The sequence below is a fragment of the Hypanus sabinus genome, unplaced genomic scaffold, assembly GCF_030144855.1.
Source record: "Hypanus sabinus isolate sHypSab1 unplaced genomic scaffold, sHypSab1.hap1 scaffold_368, whole genome shotgun sequence".
Taxonomy (NCBI): domain Eukaryota; kingdom Metazoa; phylum Chordata; class Chondrichthyes; order Myliobatiformes; family Dasyatidae; genus Hypanus; species Hypanus sabinus.
The window spans coordinates 304,529-310,676 of NW_026781264.1; the positions used below are offsets into that span (position 1 = coordinate 304,529).

Sequence of the window (6,148 nt, forward strand, 5' to 3'; positions counted from 1 at the left end):
GTCTGACAGAGGCATAACTGGTTGTTCTGGGCACATTCAGTCTCACTCCAACTATAACCCACCTTCCCTTTTACAGGTATGTAATGTCTAAAGGACCAGTGTTTGAGTAAATGAGACTCACCAAACTTTCTCCTGACTGAATCAATGGAATCTCCGATTCTCCTGAGGCAGTTGTTCTCTCCAGTTTATAATCTCAGTCCTCAGGCTGGTTCACTTATTGCTGTTCCCATCTTCAGTCGTGGTTTGCTTCCATTTGGGGTTTTTCTTCCAACAAACCTCTCACTGCAGGTCTAACTTTAACCAGAGTGATAATGAAGCACAATAACAATAAAAAGGAGAACCAAATATTTCTGCTTAATGTTACTAAGAACAAAACGTTGAAGGCTGATATAATGATTTCAGTAAACATTTTTTTATTTTCACTCACACATCACAAACCAATATGGGATAAGGAGGAGCCATCATTCAGTCAGGAACAGAATTATGTGATTTGGTCCAACTGGTCTGCCCCACCATTTAACCATGGCTGACTTTCATTCCAACACCACATTCCTGCCTTCCTCCTGTAACCCTGAGCCGCTCAGCAATCATCAATATGTTAATCTCTGTCATATGTATACCCAAATGGCAGCTTCAACCAACCTCTGTGGCAACAAATTCCACAGATCAGACATCTTCTGGCCAATTTTTTTTTCCCTCTCTGTTTTAAAGGGAAGATTCTTTATTCTGAGACTGTGCTGTCAGATCACAGTCTAATGGAAACATCCTCTCCGTGTCTACTGTATCCAGGCTTTTCAGCATTTGGTAGGTTTACTTAACCATACATCCCCCACCACCCCCACCGTCCCGATGAACTCCATTGAGCATGGGTCCAGAACAATCAAATGCTCCTCATACATAATGCCAAACATTCCTGAGATTATTCTTGTAAACCTTGTTAGCAACAACTGTACTGAACACATTTCTAGGAATAACAAACTAATTGGTACCAGAGTAATTTGCAGGGAAAAGTTGTGGTTACTTTACTGTTCTACTATCACAGAGTGAGCCATTTCCACTCCCATGTTAAAACAGGTACATTTCAGGAAACAGAAACTAATCCAGAGTGAATGTAATAAAAAGAAATTGTAATTACCAAACTGCTCAGAATGTAAGGAACAGCTGTGGGGAGTGGAACAATCTTTACAATTCAGGTTAATAACATTTTGTCAGGATGACTTGAAACATTTTCAGTTTTTAGTGCAGATCTCCAGCAACTTCAGATTCTGCCCGATTTCCACCACTTTATCCAGATTTGACTTCCACAAAATGTGAGTGATTTTAAAGGGCTGGGCTGCTGGAAGCACATTACCAGACCTGGTGTGGTTGCAACTGTGCCTGTCAGAGGCATAAATGGTTCTTCTGGGCACATTCAGTTTCACTCCAACTATCTCCTACCTTCCCTTGTACAGGTATGTGATGTCTAAAGGACCAGTGTTTGAATAAATGAAACTCACCAAACTTCCTCCTCACTGACTCACTGGGAACTCCAAGTCAGCTGATTCAGTGTTGTTCTCTCCAGTTGATGCTCTCAGTCCTCGGGCCAGTTCACTTGTTGCTATTCCCACATCTTTAGCCATGGTTTGCTTCCAGTTGGGGTTTTTCTTTCAATAAACCTCTTACCGCAGGTCTAACATTAATCACAGAGATAATGGAGCGCATTAACAATGAAAAGGAGAACCAAACATTTCTGCTTAATGTTACTAAGATCAAAACTCATTGAAATTTAAACGTTGCAGCCAAATATAATAATCTCAGTGAACAATCTTTTATTGTCCCTCACACATCACAAAACAACACACTCAAGGATACAACACACTGCCTGGCCTGAGGCTCAAACTCATGACCTTCAGATAGCTTAACCACTTGTCCACGTGCAAATCACAGAAACCACTCACCCCCCCTAGACTTCCCAGTCCCTCAGTAAAGCAGGCAGTGAAATCAAAGATCCCCAAAACCTGGGACATTCTCCTTTCTCACCGACCCCAGTCCGGGAGAAGACATAACTGCCATAAAGCTCAAGGACTAATGTGAGCAGCCTTAGGAAACGAGGCGAGTTGGGGGAAGTTAACGGGACTCAGTGACCAACATCAGATTCCCCAACACAACATAGAGGAAGCATCCTGACCCATCCAGGAACTCTGAGCGCACACCACGTCATCTCGCATCACAAAGCGAAGGGCAGGGCAGATCTGCAGTAAACAGCCTCACGTGACCTGTCGGTGGGTCTCCCATTTCGACTCTGTGGAAATAGACAGCCTGGGCTCCAGGTTTGGATCATTCAATGCAGATTAAGTGAAGTCCACACACTTTTGACCAGCCCAGATAATTGGTCCTCAGTTCGGTGCTCACGGCCAACATCGGATCTCCCCACTTGGGATCGGTCTCAATACTCACCGATGGGAACGCAATATCTTTGGCCCACAGACAGTGATCCTGACCCCTGGCTTCCCCTCCCAGGAGGTGAGGACCCTTCCCTCGATCCCACAGATGATGCACTTCTGCACTGAGCGGAAAAGAAAACACCGCCCGGCCGGAGACAGTGAACATGCGCGAAGTGAGGGCAGGAGGGCAGGGCCTCATCCAGAGGGCAGGGCCTCGGAAACAGATGCACAGGTGCCGCCCATCAGCTGTTAGATGGGAGGGGCAAACTGGATCAAGTGACCAGTCGGGTCTCCCACCCCAGGCAGAGTTTTCCAGCTACCCACCATTCTGTGTAAAGAAACAAACTTGCTGCTTACATCTTTTCTCACCTTAAATATATTAGACATTTCAACCCCCAGGAAAAATAGATTGTATGTCCACTCAGAATCAGAATCAGGTTTATTATCACCGGTGTGTGTCATGAAATTTGAAAACCGTGCAGCAGCAGTTCAATGCAGTACATATTATAAAAGGGAAAAACACCCAAAATAAAATAATAAAAATGAACAACTAAATCATTTACAGTATATCTGGGACCCTTACTCTTTGTGATTTTGATAAATGACCTGGATGAGGAAGTAGAGGGATGGGTTAGCAACTTTGCTGATGACACAAAGGTTGGGGGAGTTGTGGATAGTGTGGAGGGATGTTAGAGGTATCAGTGGGACATTGACAGGATGCAAAAATGGGCTAAAAGTGGCAGATGGAGTTCAACCAGGATAAGAGTGAAGTGGTTCATTTTGTTAGGTCAAACATGATGGTAGAATATAACATTAATGGTAAGACTCTTGGCAGTGTGGAGGATCAGAGGGATCCTGGGGTCCCAGTCCATAGGACACTCAAAGCTGCTACGCAGGTTGACTCTGTGGTTAAGAAGGCATATGATGCATTGACCTTCATCAATCGTGGCATTGAATTTAGGAGCCGAGAGGTAATGTTGCAGCTATATCTGACGCTGGTCACACCCCACTGTGTTCAATTCTGGTTGCCTCACAACACGAAGCATGTGGAAACCATAGAAAGGGTGCAAATTTGATTTACACAGATGTTGCCTGGATTGGGGAGCATGCCTTATTAGAAAAGGTTGAGTGAACTCGGCCTTTCCTACTTGGAGCAACGGAGGATGAGAAGTGGCCTGATGGAGGTGTACAAGATAATGACAGGCATTGATCGTTGGACAGTCAGAGACCTTTTCCCAGGTCTAAATGGTTTTGACAAGACAGCACAGGTTTAAGGTGCTGGGGAGTAGTTGCAGAGGAGATGTTACGGATAAGTTTTTTTACTCAGAGAGTGGTGAGTGTGTGGAATTGGCTACCGGCAATGGTGGTGGGTGTGGGTAGAATATGGTCTTTTGGATAGGTACCTGGAGACACTGGAGAAAAATAAAGAAATACTAGCTTAAGAAAAATAGAGGGCTATGGGTAACCATAGTAATTCCTAAGGTAGGGACATATTGGCACAACTTTGTGGGCCGAAGGTTTTGTATTGTGCTGTAGGTTTTCTATCTTTCTGTGAATAAATTAAACATTGTGCAACAAACAGAAATACTATATATTTTAAATGTGAGGTAGTGTTCAAGGGTTCAATATCCATTTAGCAATCGGAGGCAGAGGGGAAGAAACTGTTCATGAATTACTGAGTGTGAGCATTCAGACATCTGTACCTCCTTACCTGCTGGTAACAGTGAGCAAACGACATGCCCTGGGTGCTGGAGGTCCTTGATAATGGACGCTGCCTTTCTGAGACATGGCTTCTAATCCTCTGGTAATCTTATAAACGTCAATCCAGTCTCACACCAGCTGGCACGGCTCCAGAGAAAACAACACAATTTTGTCCAACCTCCCGTTAAAGCTCAGGCCCTCTAATCCAGGCAATATCCTGGTAAACCTTTTCTGCGCCCACTCCAAAGCCCCGATATCCTTCCGAGAATGGGAGAATGGGAGAATGAAAGACTCCAGATGTGGTCTAACTAGTTTTATAAAGCTGCAACACAACTTCCCGACTTTTGAACTCAGTGCTTCAACTGATAAAGACAACCACGCCATTTGCCTTCTTAACCACCCGATCAATCTGTGCAGTCTCTTTCAGGGAGCGATGAACTTGGAGTCTAAGATCCCTCTGATTATCAACACTGTTCAGGGTTTTGCATTTAACAGTGTACTGTCTCATACATTCGACCGACCGAGCTGCCAAGATGATCATCACGAATCAAATCTCACTGAGATTTCTCAGGTCCTGTTGAATTTATTACCAAGTGCACAAGTACGGGAAGGTACAGATACAGAGAAACACTGACTTGTAGCAGCATCACAGGCAAGTACATTCAGATAACACACAGAACAGCAATTATACAATTCTCTGTCAGTAACAATATGGAAACATGTTTTACTTCATCCTGCTAACAGGACCAGAACAACAGGGGCTGAGCGGCGGCTCATCTCAGACGGTTCGGTGTAAAGGTCTCACAACCCGCACCGACCCCGGCAGATTCTGTGAAGGAAGCGAGGCGAGGCCGCCAGTTCGGGAAAGTTCATCCCCTCCCCCATCAGGTTTCACCGATCACCTTGTGTTTCTCTCTCCCTTCCCCACCCCCACCTTTTATTCTCCAGTCCTGCCGAAGGGTTTCGGCCGGTTATGTCGACTGTATTCTTCCCCTAGATGCTGCCCGGCCTGCTGAGTTCCTCCAGCATTTTGTGCGCGTTGCTCGCATTTCCAGAATCTGCAGGCTTTATCTTGTTTGAATTCGGGAAAGTTAACTCACCACTCAACGTCAGACCTTCCCGCTCGGGACCGGCTTCAATACTCACCGAAGGGAAATTGTTGCCCCGCAGAGAATAATCCGTCTCCGGCTCCCCGTCCAAGGGGGCGAGGACCCCCTCCCGATCCCGATCCCGATCCCGATCCCGGACCCGGACCCGGACCCGGACCCACCGCTGATCCACTTCCACAAAGAACGAAAAAACCATCCCTGCCTGGCTCGGGCCTGTGAGCATGCGCAATGTAATTCTTTTTGCGTCACAGGCGGTGGGCGGAGCCACGGAAACAAACCCGCAAATACTGCCGATCTGCAGTAAAACACGATCACGTTTCGCTGGAGGGTCTCCCATGTGACCGGTGATTGTTCCTCGCCCTTCACATACTGCATTACCCACCGCCGCATTTCCCACATTATTTCATTATTTCCCTATATCATTTCCATACGTATTTACATTTCCCCTCCGTATCTTCCCCGATCCCTTTCCCTCCAGCCCCAGGTCACAGAGTTCTCAGGGTTTTGATTCACTTCCCATCCCAATAGACAATAGACAATAGGTGCAGAAGTAGACCATTCGGCCTCTCCAGTCTGCACCGCCATTCTGAGATCATGGCTGATCATTCACTATCAATACCCAGTCCCTGCCTTGTCCCCATATCCCTTGATTCCCCTATCCATCAGATACCTATCTAGCTCCTTCTTGAAAGCATCCAGAGAATTGGCCTCCACCGTCTTCCGAGGCAGTGTATTCCACACCTCCACAATTCTCTGGGAGAAGAAGCTCTTCCTCAACTCTGTTTTAAATAACTGACCTCTTATTCTCAATCCATGCCCTCTGGTACTGGACTCTCCCAACATCTGGAAGATATTTCCTGCCTCAATCCTATCAAATCCTTTAATTATCTTAAACGTTTCAATCAGATCCCCTCT

At 45.9% G+C, this 6,148-nt stretch overlaps 1 protein-coding gene across 5 annotated transcripts in view; it reads right to left on the bottom strand.

Moving 5' to 3' along the window:
• LOC132388633 (zinc finger protein 420-like) overlaps positions 1 to 5,445 on the bottom strand; it is a 148,934-nt gene extending 143,489 nt beyond the window's left edge. For 2 of the 5 annotated variants that reach the window (XR_009510289.1, XM_059960999.1), the window contains exons 1-3: positions 5,271 to 5,445; positions 1,497 to 1,669; positions 122 to 294 (exon numbers count right to left, since the gene is read on the bottom strand). The gene's annotated coding sequence lies outside the window, so the exon portion shown is untranslated. The remainder of the gene's footprint in view (positions 1 to 121; positions 295 to 1,496; positions 1,670 to 5,270) is intronic. The other 3 variants (XR_009510290.1, XR_009510291.1, XM_059961000.1) reach the window with 2 other exon arrangements.
• Positions 5,446 to 6,148: the final 703 nt, after the last annotated feature.